A 19380-nucleotide genomic window follows, 5' to 3' on the forward strand; every position below is an offset into this window, starting at 1 on the left:
TGAAAATAAAAACTTAATAACTTGCTTATAAAAGGTCAATATTTCAGCGATAGTTATGATAACAATTAACGAAATAAAGTTATCGTAACAATGAGCTAATTATAGCTTGTATACTTAAACAAATTGTGAGTTTCTTCTGACATTTTTTAATTTTAAATGGAAAGTCATTTTGGTCTTTAAATAAAAAAATAAAATAATATGAAAAAAAAACATTAACAAACAATGACACGGTGACTAGATTAAAAAGGGGCATATTAAATTAACTAACAATCCTTCATAATTAAGACCCCAACTATTAGTGAGGCTAGTGCTTACCAACAAATAAATTCAACAAAACGTTAGATGCAAGCATCGAATCTGAACAAGCAATGTGATATAAAAGCATCCAACCATTTGAACTAAATTCAATTTATGAACTTATATTGAACTTATATTGGTTTGTTTGTATATTATATAAAAAATGTAAAAAAAATACTAATGGTCCCTAAAAGATGTTGGGCCTTGGGCCGTTGCCCTCCCAGCCCACCTTATGGGTCGAGCCTGGATCTTAATAACAATGAAAGAAATTATTAGCTCAGATATTCAGACCATTAGACTACAAGTAGTGGGAGAGTCGTGGCGGCGTTTTGGGTGTCAAAGGGCTCCCAAAATTTTCTACAAGACGCTGGAAGAGGGTGAAGGTGGATCAGGCCATACAAACAACGAATGGGATGAAAGTGGGTGATGTTTTAGACGATGCCCATTACGCTTGGTCTTACTATTAATTCACTTATAAACTTACACCATACATCTTGATCAAATCTATCTCAACCTTAGTTACTACTCTCCCAAACTAGAAACTAACAAGTTAATCACACGTAAAGCTAAAACTAAATAGTTAATAAAAATGTTACAATAATTCATAAATAAAGACCATGACACAAAGCACTTTCCCTTGTCGGGGACTTCCACGTGTTCGATAGTTTTCTTTTCATGTATCTTAAACAACAGTAGTAATTGTACTTAAATGATACACCATTTATTATTCTTCATAAACACTAGAGCACATGCCTTTGCATTTTTTTGTCTATATGTATCAAAATAATATTTTTTTTAGGATCATATAAATGATGAACAAACAAGTGATCAAATAAAGATCAAATAAACATGATTAATAATAAAAAATGTAATGATTGACATGCTTATATACTACATAACTATCAGTTAATCGTCAAACATGACACTTATTCTGATAATGTGTTCTCGATCAGTGATCTTAATTCACTGCAATTGCTTTTGTTTATGGAAGCTGATTTGGCTTCGAATAATAGGTTTTTGATTTTGTATGACTTGGATGTCTTTCTTAATGTGTATAATGTATCACTTTCGTCATGGCTAGTGGTGTTTCCTTACATGTATCGGGTATACTCGTTTATAATCGTACTTGGTTCAAAGTTAACCGTTGTGACTCTAATATTAAATCATCTTAAAATCACCATAAAAGCTAGGCTTTAAATATATAATACTCCGTACTCACATATAACAATTCTATATTTTTAATAATTTGCATGTTTATAACTTCTTCAAGATACTACTATTATGAACTATGACTTAATAATATATTCAGTTTTGATGCACGTAACCACGTATGAAGCTGATTTCGGACAATCAGGTGGATACCGCCTGATATCATATTAATCCCAAATCATCAAAAAAAAATTCATACCATAATCTCATACCTAAACACCCGTCCAAAATATAAATATTTTGAATTTTGATTTTCCAGTTTTAATTGCTCTAGCATCATTTATGCTATTTGGACAATTGGATTGGTTATTTGGATGGGTTCTGATTTCTGAATATCCATTAAGGCCTGATGGGCTGGCTAACTGCAGAACAATACGGGCCAGAGATAGTACTGGGCTCTTAGGTTTATACCGAAGGTAAGATACTGGGCTTTTGCAATGGATATGGCCTATGGATCGTAATTTACTTTCTATTTTTTTAAACTACACACATTTGTATATGTTAAAACCGTGGCCCTCATACACCACCCCCACATGTCTATACGGCCGTATAGGGTACGGATGACTGACAAGGGGACAAAAAAACAACTTTTTGCGGCCTATACGACCGTATAGACCTGTACGAGCCGTATAGGCATTAAATGACTCGTATTGCTCCCTGATAAACCATTAAACCTATACATTTATATATGGCTATACGACCGTATAGAAAACACTTGTAGAAAAATTTAGATTGCCTTTTAACCACTACTGATCGCTTCCGGAAAACAACTATACGAGCCTATACGAGTCTTATAGTGTTATACGGCCCGCATAAACAAATTTTCAGTGGTACTATACAACACATGAAAGGGTCGAAAAGAAGAACGTTTAAAATTGCTAAAAAAATATGATGCAAGTCAGATAATATATAAAAAAAATTCAAAAAAATGTCTATACGGCCGTATAGGGCTATACGAGGCACTATAATCGATGGCTGACAACATCAGACACAAACTGACATGATTCAGGTGCTATACGACCGCATAGCCCTATACGAGCCGTATATCGGAAAAAATGGTGTGTGAGGATCATAGATGGTGTGGGATGATCCTAAGCCTAAAACATTTGTTTCTTGCAACATTAAATTTGTATATTGGCTATAACTTTGCATACTTATGAAGAAATCCACATCGATAATTCTAATACATTTATATTAAAAACATGGTACACGACTATACATGTCGTGATGAAAAGTGAATTCGTAACGACCTAACTAACATACACACATATATATTTGTGCCGTACGAGTCCTTTATGAAGCATGCGAAATTTAGTACTCGGGTTCGACGAGGACGAGGAGTACGCATACACTTAAGACCAACTCGTTTATTTTCCCCCAAAAGTAAAGTGGGTGAAACTATCTCGATAAGTAATTCAACAAACTACTTATGAAAATAAATAAATAAATTGGGTTTAGCGACTAGTCACTCTGACCAACTGGTTTGGACATTTACTAAAAATAATACATTTAGATCCGATCTCATAATGATTTGTTAGCTACACAAAACCCATTAATAGATGACAATGACATTAGGTTGAAGCACATGCCTCGAGCTTTAAGTTGAACATACTATTGCTCACTTAGTCAACTATACCACTAGCATTTTAGATTTATTCATGATCGAATATTACCAACCTATTATCATAGCAGCTTCATGTATATAAGAATTGAGAAATTAAAAAAAACAATATATAATAATAAGACTATTGGTTTATAATACTCCTAACTTTCTCTCGTTGGTAGGTAACACTCTCAACTTTCACTTTGACTCCCATTACTCCCAACTTTCAACCTATTTGTTCTTATCACTCCCCCGTTAAATTTAGGCTAACGACGTTAACTGAGACACTGACGTGGCTTTTTATAATATTTTGTTATTTTAGTGAGATGATGTTGTTAGCTTCCGTGGCTACCAACATGGATATTGTATTTTTTCTTTTCTTTTTTAGCAAACAAATATTATAAAAACTGCCGCCGCCAACAGTACTACCACCGGCCAAACAAACTTTATTCATGGCTGGCAAAAACCCAACCCCACGCCCTAGGACCATAAACGAACTCTAATCATGACTGTCGAAAACTTAATCAGGGTGTATTTCTTCCCAATCAGCATCGCCGACGCCGCTAGGGCTGTCAAATCGTATAATGGTGGAGCAATTATGGCTTGTAATCAAAGCCCTTTGCTGATAAAACTGTCGGATCTGATAGCAACTGTAATCATGGTTTCGAAACACATATCTAGAGAGAGATAATGAAGGTTTTAATGTGGGGGTGGGATGTTGGACGATGATTTGCAGATGGGGGTTGGTGGAGACGGTGGCCATGGTAGAAGGGTGAAGACGAGGTAAGCGAGATGTGGTGGTGGTTTCCTGCTATGGTGGTGGTGGTTTACGACAATCTTCAACGGTTGTGGTGGCTCGCCGGAGGGGGGAAGAGTTCTAGCGGTCATGACCTGTGAACAAAGGGGAGATGGGGAGGTGGGGCTGGGTTTTATGTTTTTAATAATTTATATATTAAAATATTTTGTTTTTTGACTTTCAATTATTTTTAAAAGGGTATTTCCATGTAGACACGCCAACTCAACCTTAAAACGTCCACATCAGCATCTCAACTAACGGAGTTAGGGACCGTTAAGTTCAGGAGTGCAAGAAACAAATAGATTGAAAGTTGGGAGTGGTGGGAGTCAAAGTGAAAGTTATGAGTGTTATCTACCAACGAGAGAAAGTTGGAAGTATTAAAAACCAATATCCCATAATAATATAAAATATGATTGTAGAGCGTAATAAACATAGCAATCTTAGACTTGGGTTAGAATAAATTAAAAACTCATTTAAGTTGAGAAAATTATAAAAAACTATTCTCATCCACATGTTTTTAATAAAAGTTTGAATCTTATGGTCTACAATTAAAGTTAATAAAAAATGTAAAAGTAAAATTACATTTATGTTTAAAATTTTTAAAAAAATGTAAAAAAACTACGAAACAATTTTTTTTCTCAGTGTTTTGTATTAAATGTAACAACATATATTACGTATGTAAAAAGAATAAAAAAATAATGTTACATGGTGTTTTCATGGTTTTTCTCAACTCAAATGAGTTTTCATTCTCTACATGTCCTCTTAGACCTTATTTATATATATTGATGTATCTTCTAGTACATTAATAGTTTGATTATAAATATTTGATAAAAAATAGAATACAATAATCTTTATCATACGATAATGTACGCGACTTCCACAACCCTTTGATCTAAAAGAAAAAAACCTAAATCACAAATATGCCCCAACGATCTCCACCACCACTACCACCGATCCACCACTCCATCAAGTCATCTCCACTGCCACAGATCTACCAATCGTCGGCATCAAACACTCCTCCGTCACCATCACCGGCATTAGCAACGAGAACCTACAAATTGTCGGAGAAACGCCATAATACAGTTCACATGTTTGTTTTTAGCAATTGATCAATTAAACTTTGAAATTGATCCAGTTAATCATCATTGGATATGTAATTGATCAACTTTGACTTTGATGCAATCAGATTTAACCTTTGAGCATTTTCATTTTACACTTGAGCGTATTCAGGGTTTAGAATTCGATTTGAGTGTTTTTTGCTTTTGGCTTGAGCGTTTTTGTAAAAATGGGCTTGAGCGTGATTCACGTATCTATTGTGCGTTAAACGATTATTATACGATAACTTAAGTCATAGATTTTTAATCATGTTTTGTAAATGTAACATTTGGTGATATGTGATGTATTATTCAAACTTTATTTATCCAATTATTTGGCTATCACGTATATATAAATATGTGTGTGTAAAAATGGATGTCACTTGTGCCTAATAATAGATGTTATATATTCTAGGAGAAGGGGATATAATCAATCGACCAGTTGGTAATATAACTCCACAAGATAAGATTTCACATGACATCGCTTTGAAAGTGACATGTGATCAAAATATGACTGAGACACATGCAATATTACTTTGTCAAAAGGTTTTAGTAACCATCATTAGCATCCTTCGTTTTTATGTGATAAATAGTTTGTTTTTATCATAAACCTTTTTAGGTTAAAAAATTAATACCCACCAATAATGGAAAATTGTAACGTCAACCATTTACATATATTTATAAATGTTGTCAATATATATTTAAGTTACATATTTAAATACCATATCAAATATGAAATAAGAAAATAACACAAAGCTTAACTACTAAGAGGTGAAATAATATATGTGTGTCCTTTGGGGTAGTCGCTCAAGTAGCACAGTTTTAATTTAACACGTTTTTTTTATTATGCGAGATAATCATTCATACATGTTACGTAATAGTAAAACTTTTAATTAACAAGCGTAATTATGTAATAGTTTTACAACATTCTATACTAGGCGTATTATTAATTTTCTATACTATACATGTTTATCTTTTTATACGTAATGTGATAATTTGCTTACGACATGCGTAATTGCAACACCCCAAAAGTAAGGCTTACTACTATATTTATATATCACACCCAGCATAAGTTACCACTGTAAAATAAATACATAGTCTAGGTCTCTAGGATGTCACTGATATGCTTTGCCAAATATCCCAAGATGCCATGCTATTTCCCTACTTAGACTCAAATGAAACATCATAAAATATGTCAGCAAAAGGATTTTATTTTAGGAAAAAATAGAGTTTATAAAGAATTAAAAAGCGTTCATATCCCATCTTCCATATTTTTGTGAAAAAAACTAACATACATCTCAATTTACTTATTACTGTTTTATTCTCCATGTGTTTTTTTATATCATTTTTTAATGATGGATATGAGTAGAAGAAATAGAAAAAACATGATAAATAAATAATAAAATAGTATTACTTAATTGAATGATGATATGCATGGGGAATGAGATGTAATCACTTTTTTAAAAGTGAGAACAAATTTAGAAAAAAATACAATTTTTTAGTTAAATTATAGGATTTTATTTATTTTTTTTATTTAGCAACAAAAAGTGTCTTCGTATATAAGATAAAATGATCCAATTACAATAGAGATGTGGGTAAGCGAGCAACAAGCTGCGCAGCCACCCATTTTTGAATAGCAAACCCGATCATACTGAAACAAAGTTAAAGTCTTTTGGCGTCGATAAGTTACTGTACACGGCCCGTAAACTCTTTTATAGGATTAAAAATGAGAGATGATTTTGAAAAGTTCATAATAGTTTCTATCTCAAAAGTCCAAATCGGTTTCTACTGTACCGATTAGTAACAAGATTCCAGTTTCTATTTAGGACCGTCATAATGGGCACCTGTTTAAACACGATAAGACCTGTTTAGCAAAAAAAGTACGCTATGCAATTTTGTATTTTTTTAAAAAATAATTAAAATTAAGACACCGGAGTACATTATTTCTCTTTCTTGATACATAAAATGTATAACTGTCATTCTCAAACCATCAAAATCAATTATTAAACGAGTCATTTTCATGTTTAATACTTGTGTTAATCGTGTCACCTCTAACCTGTTAAACACGGATTAACGACACTTTCTATTCAATTAACCGGTTAAGATTTGCACCTCTACTTTCAAGTGTGGTCATGAGTTGACAAAGAGCCCTATAAGGTTGAGGGGTGTGGGGGGCGCGAGAGGGGGCGTGAGTGGGGGCGCCAGCCAATAATATTGTGACGTGTGGCAGAGAGAGAAACTTGATAAGATGGGTGTTGGTAGTGGTGATAGCGCCCCGGGCCATGGTGTGGAGGGGCGCGAGAGGGGGCGCGAGCGGTTTATTTTTTTATTTTTTTATAAATGTATTAAAAAAACGTATTATTAAAAAAACTCATAAATTATTTAAAAAAACACACATTAATTAAAAAAACACATTAATATCTAAAAAAAAATTAAAGTACTAAAAAAAAACATTATTCTTATTCTTCGGCTTGGTCTTCTTCGATCAACCTCTTCCGGATACGTTCCTTTTGTTTTTCCATCAGCATTTGGTCGACCGGATTTAGGTGGCTGAAGTCTCTTGCAAGGAAGTCCAAATCTCTCATTCTTTTTTTTTCCTTTTTGTCATTAGAGACCACCTCCATGGTTTTGTTGAATTTATTGAGGGATTCAACAAGATCGTTGATGTTTACGGCTTCCCCCTCAGCCGGTTTTTTGCCCCTGGCGTCCCTTCCCAATGGCCGTCTCCTCGGCGGTGAAGACGTTTCCTCCCCCGCAACGTTTAGGTCGAATCCAACCCGGCAATCCGACCCGGCGGAAGTGCTGTACGCTCCAGACGAACTAGTTTTAGTCCGTTTCGGCCCTACTTCCGCATCAACGTCCGGCGCCACCAGCTCAACCCACTTAGAACACCTTCTCAACCTCTCCCACACCTTTACATCGTCCCACGTCTTCACCGTCCCATACCTCCGCAGGCACTCCTGCCTCCACTCTTCGACAGTGAAATTATAAACCGCCAAATCGTCACTGCCACTTGGTCTCATACGACCGGCGTTCCTGTTGAACAGATTAGTAAACAAGCCGACAAATTTTCTGATTTCGGTCCACCGACCCGAAATCATATCGGCGGTCCGCTCTGTACTCCCAACGAGCGAATAGAACGTCTCCCTAACCTTTGTCCAAAAGACCTTGCTCTTTTGGTAGTCCGCTGCAAAATGCATAAATAAATTTGTAAGTCATTTAACTTTTTTATTTAACTTTTTTATTAAAAATCATTTTTAAAAACGTTAAAACAATTACCGCAACGCCGATCCTCAGAAGTGACTATCCAAGCCCGACACAGGGCTTCCTTCTCATCCGATGACCACGGAGTGATTTTCCGTTTCGCCCTTCCGGTCGAAGCCGAACCCGAACCCGACCCGTCCGTTGCAACTTGTTTTTTCCGGTGGACGCGTCTTCTTTGTCCCGCAGCTTCACCTTCTGGTTCTGGTTCTTGTGTCTCCGGAACAACAAAGTTAGGAGACGGTTGTATGTTGGATGGTTGAAAGCCGGATGGTTGTTGCGACCCCGAATAAAACATCGGTTGGTCCGGTGCCGACCATAAATCGTCGTAACTGTAATCTGATTCTAGGTTTGGGTACCAATTTCCAGCCATGTTTTTAAAAAAAGGTTTGGAAGATGGGGTGATTTCGGGTTTTGGGTGTGGTATGTGATATTGGTTTGGGTTTGATATATGTTTAATACAGAGAAACAAAATCGAGTTGGAAATAGGTTTGATATGGGTGTTGAAATGGGTTTGATATGGGTTTGTTATTATATATAGGAAAAAAAAACGTTTTTTTTTAAATAAAACACACCCCAACGGCTATTCACGCTTTCCAAGAAAACTCTTGCGCCATTCTCAGCCGCTAGCACCCTGGCGCCTGCCTCGTTTTCCGCTCTCGCGCCTCTCTCGCGCCCCTATCGCGCCTCGGTGGTGTGGTGCTCGCGCCCCGGGACGCGAGCGTCCGGCCTCTTGCGCCCTTCCTAGCGCTCCACACCCCTCAGCCTAAGGCTATATAATTCTCAATCAATAAAATCAAAAAATGATTAATTACAAGTAGGATATTGCTTTAATCAATCCAAATAAATCATGATTTGGGAATTGGGCATCAAGATCATTCCTCATAACTCATAAGTCACATCCAAATCATAATAATATGAAAATGATGCAGAAATTATTACAAATTTATATAAACAATATATATACATACATGGCCACCATAGGATACCCCACCACCATGTCAAGAAAAATTATCCACTACTTGTGTGCCAGCTCAGCAAAACACCTAAATTTTTTATAACAAATGCTTACAAAAAAGACCTTAAGCTTACAACATTTGTATCAATTCAAAATAGCCAGTGTGTGTGTGAGTGTACATTTTATAATTTTATACTTACAAATTTTGTATTTATTCAGTCTAGAGAGAGAAAAATTATACAAACAAAATATTTGTATGTATTCACTCGAAACTTGAGGAAAAAAAGGATCTTTTTACATTATTTGTGATTCTTTTGCAGAAGAAAGAAGGGGTTTCAGATTTTCTTGTTCTTGAGCAAAAAAAGGTACAATTTTTATCAAAACCCATCAAAACCCTAATTAAATTTGACCCATTTCTTGCTTTTTTTGCTTGATTTCATCTGGGTTTTTGTTTCTTGATCTTGGGTTTTGTGTTTTTTTTTACAATTTTGACTTAAAGTTTTGATTTTTGTATGTTTTGCCCAATTTTTAACCCTAGATAAGTCTTGTCAAATGCCATTGTTTACTGGTTTCTTGGAAAGATTGTTACTTGTTGAGTTGTTTCTTTAGGTTTAGTTTGATATAACGAAGTTTAATATAATTTACTATAAAACGATTACAATAAAGTGGCAGGCAAACGGGCAACAAGCTGCGCCGCAACCCCCTTTTGAATAGCAAAGTCAATCCTACTAAAAACGAAGCTTTGGGACCTAGAAGCTGAAGAGGTTTAGTTTTAGTTTTAGTTTCCTCCAACTGAAGTTATCTATTTCTGTTAGTTCACTAAAAAAGAAAGAAAACCCAAATAAAAAATTAGGTCAAAATGGATTCTTGCTTAGTTGTTTACCATTTTTGTAATTCAAGAATATGTTTTTTCCCAAATTAAATTAAGGGTTTTTTATGATTTTATGATTTATGCTCTAATTTAGTTATCTTTATTTGCAGTGACTCAGTGAGGTTAATCTGCTATTATTATTATAAGAATCTTGAAATTAACCGATTTGTGATTCGGTTAAAACAGTTTGTTGGGGGGTGAAGTTGGACATGAGTATGCTGGTGGGGCCATGCTCCATCCGAAGGAAACCGATTTACTTGGTCTATTTTTAGTGTTCGTTGTGCTTCCGATTGTTGCTTACATTTTGTTGGGAAAATGGAGTGAGGTTTCGAAAAAGAAAGATAAAATTAGGGTTCTTGCTCAGATTGCTGCACAAGAATCTTTGAGGGCTGAGTGTATGATTGCAGCCGTTGATGTACCGGTTGTGTCGGTATCAAAGGTTGTTAATAGATTTCATGAATGTGCTAGATGTTGTAATCCCGCGACGACTCGTTGCGCACGCTGCAAAATGGTTCGATATTGGTATGTTTACTTCAACGGTTTGTGTTTTACATTTGCTTTGAATAATGCATACCGAACGGAGCATGTTCGTGTTCGTTCGTTAAGAAAATGTGCGCGTTCATGTTTGTTTATGTTTGTACATTAACAATATAAGTGAACATTTCATGGATGTAACAGAACGAACATAACTATGAAAGAACATAACTGAGCTAAAACTAATTCAAAATTAATGCGAACAACAATGTGTTGGGCCTAAAAAGTTATTTAAATTAGATTAAGTTGTGACAGGCCTAAAAGTTTAAGCGAATATGTTAATGATCAAACTTAAGCAAAAGTAAACTAATGAACATAAATTAGCGTAAACCAACGGTCACAAACAAACTTAAATGAACACTCACGAACATTATTTTTGAACATTAATGAACGAACGAGACTTGTTTAACTAAATGAACAAAATTCTTTGTTCATGTTCGTTCGTTTATTAAATAAACAAATATAAGCGAACTTTTGTCTGGTTCGCTTATAGGCCTAGCTGAAATGTTGAAAGAAAAAGTTGCAAAAAGATGGTCATTAGTGGTTTTTTTTGTTTTTTTAAAATTTTTTATTATGTGATCTTTTATTATTATTATTATTATTAGTATTATTATTATTATTAATTCACTACATTTATGCAGTTCGGGCAAGTGTCAAATACTTCATTGGAGGCAAGTTCATAAACACGAGTGTCAACTATTAGAGGCTAATAGTGGCTGTTCATCTCCTAAATCTGCATCAAATGAAGACTTATTTTCCGTTAATGAGCAAGTATCGATAACCGAAAACTTAAATTCCAATATTGGGCATGAAATAGATGATTCTTTTGAAGCATCTTGTGGGCCTGTTTCAGAAATAAAATCTTCAGATAAACGAAACCGTTGCAAAATTAATAAGGAAGTTTCAAGAGAAGATTCTGATGTGTTAGATTCGGTACCCGACACATGTTCCACCTCATATGATAATAATACACCATTTAAGGAAACTCATATCAGACTTAAGGTGAGTTTTTTTTTTCATATATTTTTATGGTAATTTTACTATTTTTTATGATTTTATGGTCAAATTGCTAAATGCAGGCAAAACGAAGTCATTCGAAAGAATTTATTCCGGAAAGAAACAATGCTGATATTGTTGGTGTGAAGCATGAGGGGTTGAAGTCAAACGGTCAACATGACTCGATAACATTTGGTCAAAATGGTGCGAAATCATTGGATGTGGAAACTGAGAGATGCCCACCGAGGAAGAGTAATATGATAAAGTCAAGATTGTATTCATCCGGAAGCAAATTGCAGAAGTTAGAAAAATCAACGGTGGAATTCTGAAACGATCAAACGTGTTCAAGAACCGAAAATTCGGGCCAAATTGCTGATGAGCCGGGTAGGTTTCAGGATATCATGAATTTTGATTTTATCTAGATAAATTAATCCCGTTTTTCGTATGTTATGGTGCAGATGGTTCACAAATGAGTAATGTGAAAGGCAGTGGTATTATTAGTAAGGGTTTATGAAGATGATTGGTCTAAAGAAGTCAACAAAGCATGCAGAGTTGAAACTTCAGAAATCAACGGTGACAAGCATAAGAAAATAAAAGTAAGTTTGCCTTTTGCACCTCATTTACATATATACATATATCTATTGTTGGAACTCATCAGGGACAACTCAGGGGCCCTACCAATACCCTGCTAACTAGTCAGCTTATGCTGATTAAGTGGCCTTTGTTAACTCACGGGCCCACCGATACCTCATTTATACCGAATCTTGCTAAAGTGATAATTTTTCACATTTTCAGATGCTATTTCCGTATGACGAATTTTTGAAGTACTTTGAGTATGAAGACTTTGACTTTTCTCCGAGGGGACTTATTAATTGTGGAAATAGGTACTTTACCATAAAGCCTTTGCCTATCTATATGCTTATAGTTAGGGGTATTTTGGTAATTTTACATTTTTATTTCAATAATCAATCTAACTCATTTAGAAAAACATTTAATACTCGTTAACTATGATTCTTGCAGTTGTTAATGCAAATGCCGTGATGCAATGCTTGATGACTACCAAGCCTTTGACTATCTATTTGCTTCATAGATCACATTCAAGAACATGTAATTAGTACTTTTCATTCTTGCAAGTCAATTAATTTTGGACTATAATTTCGTTGATTCATTTTTTATTATTTATCTTGTTTTCATTAGGTTGTGCAAAAAGTTGGTGCCTAATGTGTGAACTTGAGCATTATGTAATGATGTTAAGTAGCGAGCCGTTGTCTCTTAGCAACATCCTTTTGCATATGCGAAGTAATAGTTTCCAAATTGGTGACGGAAGTCAAGAAGACGCGCATGAATTTTTAAGGTTGGTTAATGCTTTTAAACAACATTTTTGTAAATTCGTGTTACATACGTAACATTAATTCTAATTTGTTGTGTTTCTTTCTTTTAGGCTTTTGATCACCACGATGCAATCTATATGTTTGGAGGGTTTGGGTGGGGAAGATGTAGTTGATCCTATATTGCAAGAAACAACCTTTATTCAACATACTTTCGGCGGTCAACTCCGGTCAAAGGTGGAACGTCTTTTTTGCATTTTTATTGATTAATTTCTAAAAAAGACAAATGTAGTAGATATATATTACTTTTCTTTTCAAGTTGACTAAAAAAAATATTATTTTGAATACTAGGTCGAATGTCTGAAATGTCGTCATGAATCGGATAAATTTGAGAACTTTATGGACCTTACCTTAGAGATATACGGACAGGTCGACTCTTTAGAAGATGCATTAGCCCAATTCACAAGCCCGGAAGATTTGGATGGAGAAAACATGTATAGATGTGGAAGGTTTGTTGCTTATTAATATTGGAATCTTTATATATTGTCGGTTTGTTGTTTATATTGAAATCTAAAAAGTAACGGTCTACTAAATTATTTTGTTTTGAAGGTGTGCTTCTTATGTTCGTGCTCGAAAGCAGTTGGCTATACATGAAGCTCCAAATGTATTGACAATTGTATTAAAGAGGTTTCATGTATTTGACTTCATTTTTATTCAAAGAAATTATTGTTTCTGTAAAGATTTTGATTCAGCGTTTCGGTTATTATCAGGAGGGCAATTATGGAAAGTTAAATAAGTGTATCGCGTATCCTGAAATGTTGGACATGATCCCGTTTATGACGGGAAAAGATGACATTCCTCCATTATACTTGCTTTATGGTGTCGTGGTGCATTTAGACACGATGAATGCATCGTTTTCAGGTCACTATATATCATATGTGAAAGATCTTCAAGGCAATTGGTCAAGAATAGATGATTCCCAGGTATATAACATCCTCATAATCGTATAACATGCTCATTACTTTGTTTTGTGTCTTCAAGTTACAATAAATGTCTTCCTGAGTTGCAGGTTCACCGAGTGTCTTTGAACCAGGTGATGTCGGAAGGTGCATACATACTGTTTTACATGAGGTAAACAATCTTATTTAGGGGTGTACACAAGGTCGGTTTTGGGCTCAAATCGAATTAAAAACCAAAAAAATCGGTTTTTAGGTTTTTGAAAACCATTATATTGGTTTCCATAATGGGTTTGGTTCGGTTTTTTCGGTTTGGCCATATGGGCTTGAAAATCTTGGGCCGAGTTAATCGGCCCAAAATAAAGTATTTGGGCCTGAAACTTTGCGCCTAAAGTTTTTTTTTTTTTTTTTTTTGTTAATTAATGATTAAATGATTATTATACGTTTGAGCTAAATTTTTTTGGGCCATACCATTTATGCATTTATTAATTATTAGTGATTCGGTTTTTCGGATGCAAAACCAAAACCGGACCGGAAGTTTGTTATTTTAGAAATTATTAAACCACACTGACGTTTTGAGTTGAGTTCGGTTTTGTCGGTTATTTCGGTTACTAGTCAGTTTTTAAGAAAATATTTGATGTTTCTTGCAGATCATCCCCTCGTCCCCCGAGAAGTTACAGCCGGAAACACTCTAAACACCAAGCTTCCAGCTTTACAAAGTCAAAACCGCCAAAGTCAACCTTGTACCACCACCAAGAGTCAACATGTTTCCAAGGAGGTTTGACCGGAACCCATCACAACTACACAAGACCATCAAACGTTGACTTTTCAGACGCCACATCAAGCGACTGGTCAATATTCACAAGCTCAGACGACGCATCTTTCACTACCGAAAGCACTCGCGACTCGTTTAGCACCGTTGACTATAACGACAGCAACAACAACAACAACACTGACCCGATATCTTCAATCTTCAACACCCTTTACACCCCTCATGATTACCTCAATCATAACACAGTCGTCTCGCGTGGCAGGTTTTCAAAAAGTAGGGCCCACACGAGATTCGTCGAGGAAGGTGGTGAGGAGAAAAGATCCGTTTTGAAAAGTTATGAAACGGGTAACCCGCCTTATAGATTACATAACCCGCCTTGTAGTGGTAGTAGTAACCATAATCATAGCCATAATCATAACCATTGTGGTTTATATACATAGATGGTATGTATGAATGGTATATTGGTATGTATAAGTGGTTGAAATTGTTGAAAGATTTTTGGAATAGTGGTTAGGTATTGGTGCCTCAAATTTTCCAATTGTTATGTAAATGAGGCATTTGGATTTATAGAGTTATTATTATTATTTTCTTTGGATTAAAGTTGGTATATGGTTAAGCACCAACATGTTACTTTTATTTGAAAATGTTAAGCTATATTATATTACTGGCTTTTGAACCCGTGTATTACACGGGATTTATCAAATAAATAATAATAAAAAGATACTTTATCTAAAAGAAATGAACAGAATTATAGGTAAAAAGAAGATAAAATAAATTGTATAAACAATAAGAAGTCTAAAATCTCAACTTTACAAAATTGATTTTTTTTATATACAACATTTGCAAAAAATGTTTTGACCAATTACCCGTGGATAACTATGATAAATGAGATGAGAGATTAGAGAATTAAAAGAGAAATTATTACCCATTTCTCAAAACTGTTTTGTCTCATGACCCATGGATATGTAGGATAAATAAGATGAGAAATTAGATAATTGGAAATGAAATTATAACCCATTTGCTAAAATTATTTTGGCCCATTACCAATGGATAGTTAAAATGAATGATATGATAAGTTAGAGAATTAGAAAGGAAATTATAACCCATTTGTTAATATGGTTTTGCTCCATAACCCATGGATAGGTAGGAAGAATGAGAAGAGAGATTAGGCCTAGAATGAATGTGGGATTGCCACATCATCCTCATTATTTTCTTTTATTAGTATAGTTAGAAGTTATATTTTATGTTGGCTACTCTTGCGTGTGGTAAGAAAAAGTGTACATGACCACTAGTTGCGAGTTGAGGTCAGTTGATGAGTTTAAGGCAGGACGAAACAAGTGGCCTATATAAATAAGTGGGACGGAATGACTTGTCGTCCAACCAAGGGCTATGCGTGGAGCCTCGAAAGACGACCTCGAGACAAGTGTTATTCGAGTGCAGTGTTGTAAAATCGCTAGACGCTACTCGGGCATATCCTTAGAAGTGGTCTTAAGGATTGTGTACGTAACCCGAAATTCACATTTGTGTTTGTCTTCACTCTCAAGTTTCTCCCTAAAGATAACTCTTTTACACATATTTAGCCTAGTTGTTGTGGTTGGTTAACGTTGGTGTTTTGGTTGTCCTATCATCTCCTTAACGCTAGCTACACCATGTCAAGACTTAAGGGGGCGGCGCTAAGAGGAGTATGTTAATGTAGCAACAAGCTATTTAATGGATGGAAGGCGGGACCACCCACTAACAACCAATCATTTTTTTTTGTTTCTTTATTTCCTCCACTATCATAACTAGCTAGTTAACCCACAACTTTTAAGTTAACTATCTGCGACGGTTTAACTAGCCATTGCTAGTTAAACCACAACACATAGCCATCGTTTCTTTATTTCCTCCACCATCATAAGTCATAACTCTTGGTTATATTTTCGTATTTACAAAATACCTTTTTTCTGAACGACGATGACTATTCAACATGTTTACCTGAACGAAAGTGAGATCATTTGGATACCATTCATGTGCCTTACCACTAAACTATCTTGTAATGGTAGCATTTACAAAATACAAATACTCTAAAAAAATAATCCATATTCATGTTAGTGTCAATCGCTAATATGCGTACCGTGTTTAGGTTCATATTCCTGACCTAACTTTTAGATTTGTGTCGCGTAAAACTTCTAGACGCGTCATGTTAACATACTAACCCGCAAACACGAACATGGTTAAATTTTAGAAACATAGATATAGATGAAGGGTGTTACTGAAACTTTCCCAAACTATAAAGTTACCACTAACGCTTAAACCCTAAATCATTTTCATTTTTATCCCAATTTGATTTCAATTCAAAACCCTAGCTAATTGACCATGAAGATGATGATCAATTTGTCTGATTCAGTGCCTAAATAAATTATTACTGCCCAGCTTTTGCTGCAGGTGGTTTTGATTTATATTATTATACGGCTGGCTGAATTTGATTATAAATCCTTACTCATCTGAGTCATCTCATTTGTTCATTTTTTACAGTTTTATTTAAAAAGTTTTGATTTTTTTTTTAAATTTGACAGAATGGAAAATGATGAAATATAGCAGGTACTTATGAAGCATTATTATTATCATAGCTTTAGTTGTTATCCTGGTGTGGCTATTATAGTTGTGCCGAGCTTCTGAGGTTATATATATGCTTAATGATTATATATCAATTGCTTGCTGATTCCTTCTGTCAATTTAGTGTAAGGCTAGGGGTGGTTGGGTTTAGACTAAACTGGTTCGGTTCGGTTTTGGGCTAAAATTGAATCAAAAGCTGTAATGTTGGTTTTTGAGTTTTAAAAAACATTCGGCTTCGGTTATTTTGGTTTTGATTCAGTTCGGTTTTGCGATTTGGGCTTTAAAAGTTTTGGACCAAAATTAATAGCTGGCAAAAAATAGTGAATTTGGGCCTAAATTTTTTGTTAGTTAATAGTTAATTGATTATTATACATTCCGGTTAAAATATTCGGGTTAATCTATTTTTTAAGTTAATAAGTTTGCTTTGATTTTTACGAAGTCATAATACCAAATCATCGGTTTTTGTTTCGGTTTGGTTGATATTTCGATTTCAGATCGGTTTTTTGAGTTTCACGCACATCCCTAGTTTGGGTTGAACTGTTGTCTTTGTAAGTTGATTTATGTCTTGACTTGTCTTTGTAAGTTGATTTATGTCTTGACTATTTAAGTAACTTTTTTTCTTAAGACCGACCCGTTTTGTCAAAAGCTAAAATTTTTCATTATGTGATGTTTAAATAAAACATTCATGTTGGTTTCTTTTGTCCTCTTAATGATGACCAGGGCCACCATAATACTTGAAAGAACCAACCCAGTACTTGAAGAATTGTGCGCCAAGGTGGTCAAATAGACCACAAATGTAGTGTTTGTGGTGAACTGGTGACTATGATGCAGTAAGTTAGTAGCTACCAACTGAGCCCCACCTGAGGGCTGAGACCATATTATATCAAATGGATTAAGGATCATCAAATGTATGCTTCCATTTACTATTCGGAAGACTTATAATCAATAAGTTGTACATCTTCTTTGTGTTGCTGCGCATGGCTTTGCGACATGATGCTGGTGCACCGTATAGAGAGAAACAGGGCATGAACATCTTCACCTAGGATGGAAATCAAATCGTTGTCACACTTACTGGAACAAAACCACCAAGGCGAAACCTCATTTTTAGATATATGTTATAGATTTTAAATATATGGGTAGCTTGATTATTATTGTTTCTTAAGCTTTTGTTTTATAGTTTTTCGTATTTGTAAATTGTAATATTATAAATTATTTGTCATATATTTGTATTATTCGGTTTCTGAATCTTAAAAATATATAGTTTAAACATAATCATTTATCTACATCTTCTGGTTGTTTTTGTGTCAACAAGCAAATACACATGCCGTGTTCACTGCTCAGATTCATGATTCATGTCGCTTAATTCATCAACCTGTTAACACGACCCATTTAGCAACCTGACATAAGCCTTCTACATGAATTTTTGTACCATATAAACAAATGAATTCTAGAAGGCATTTTATTCAGGTAAATGTCGTGTCTACTAATGTCTTGTAATTAAATTTCCTTCAAATGTAGAAAGAGTCAAGAGTTGCCTAAATTCAATAGCCCAAATCACATTAAACTATTCCTAACATTTGACCAGTTGTATATGGATAGGAATCATGCTATAGTTAGTCAAGTATCATTTGTCTATTCTAGAAGGGTATTAAGTGTAATTTCCTTTTCTATAAATAGGTTAATAACTCATTAGGGAGGGGAGGAATGATATTAGTAAGTTGTTAGGCTCTTTGCTTGGCATTGAGAGAGGGCACATTCCTGGGAACACTTCGGTTTTAGTCTATCGAGTCTGTAAGATCCGATAGGATCATTTTCTTCATATCAATTCTAGTTTCGGTTTATGTTACTTAATTCATTTTCAATTTCCATCGCCATTAATCTGAATCGGATACCTATCATATATGAAATATGTTTATTCTTGTACAATATTCCATTGATTTATATGTAAGTTCAAGCTTCATGCACATGTATAATAAAGTCAAATGAACAAGTTTTCTTAAATGAAACTATTACAGTCAGTTTCTATAAATAAGATCTTATTTATTTATTTTTTCATTTGGGGACATATTATTTTAGTTTTGGCTTGCCGACTCCAAATTGGGTATTTAAA

General features: G+C 34.7%; 1 long non-coding RNA gene and 1 pseudogene across 2 annotated transcripts; both read left to right on the forward strand.

The window, feature by feature from the left end:
• The first annotated feature begins 9081 nt into the window (after positions 1–9081).
• Positions 9082–15255, forward strand: LOC143537937 (ubiquitin carboxyl-terminal hydrolase 15-like; annotated as a pseudogene). The gene is made up of 14 exons (XR_013136167.1): positions 9082–9583; positions 10212–10611; positions 11265–11625; positions 11703–12003; positions 12078–12215; positions 12415–12508; positions 12646–12726; positions 12817–12973; positions 13061–13184; positions 13299–13456; positions 13557–13641; positions 13718–13930; positions 14017–14078; positions 14554–15255. The product of XR_013136167.1 is annotated as a ubiquitin carboxyl-terminal hydrolase 15-like (transcript).
• Positions 15256–17687: 2432 nt separating this feature from the next.
• Positions 17688–18518, forward strand: LOC143536756 (uncharacterized). Its single transcript, XR_013135934.1, has 3 exons — positions 17688–17848; positions 17879–18108; positions 18168–18518. It is a non-coding gene; the product is annotated as an uncharacterized LOC143536756 (long non-coding RNA).
• Positions 18519–19380: the final 862 nt, after the last annotated feature.

The sequence above is a fragment of the Bidens hawaiensis genome, unplaced genomic scaffold, assembly GCF_021521415.1.
Source record: "Bidens hawaiensis isolate Kalapana, Puna unplaced genomic scaffold, B.hawaiensis_p1.1 tig00000780_1, whole genome shotgun sequence".
NCBI classification, from domain to species: Eukaryota; Viridiplantae; Streptophyta; class Magnoliopsida; order Asterales; family Asteraceae; genus Bidens; species Bidens hawaiensis.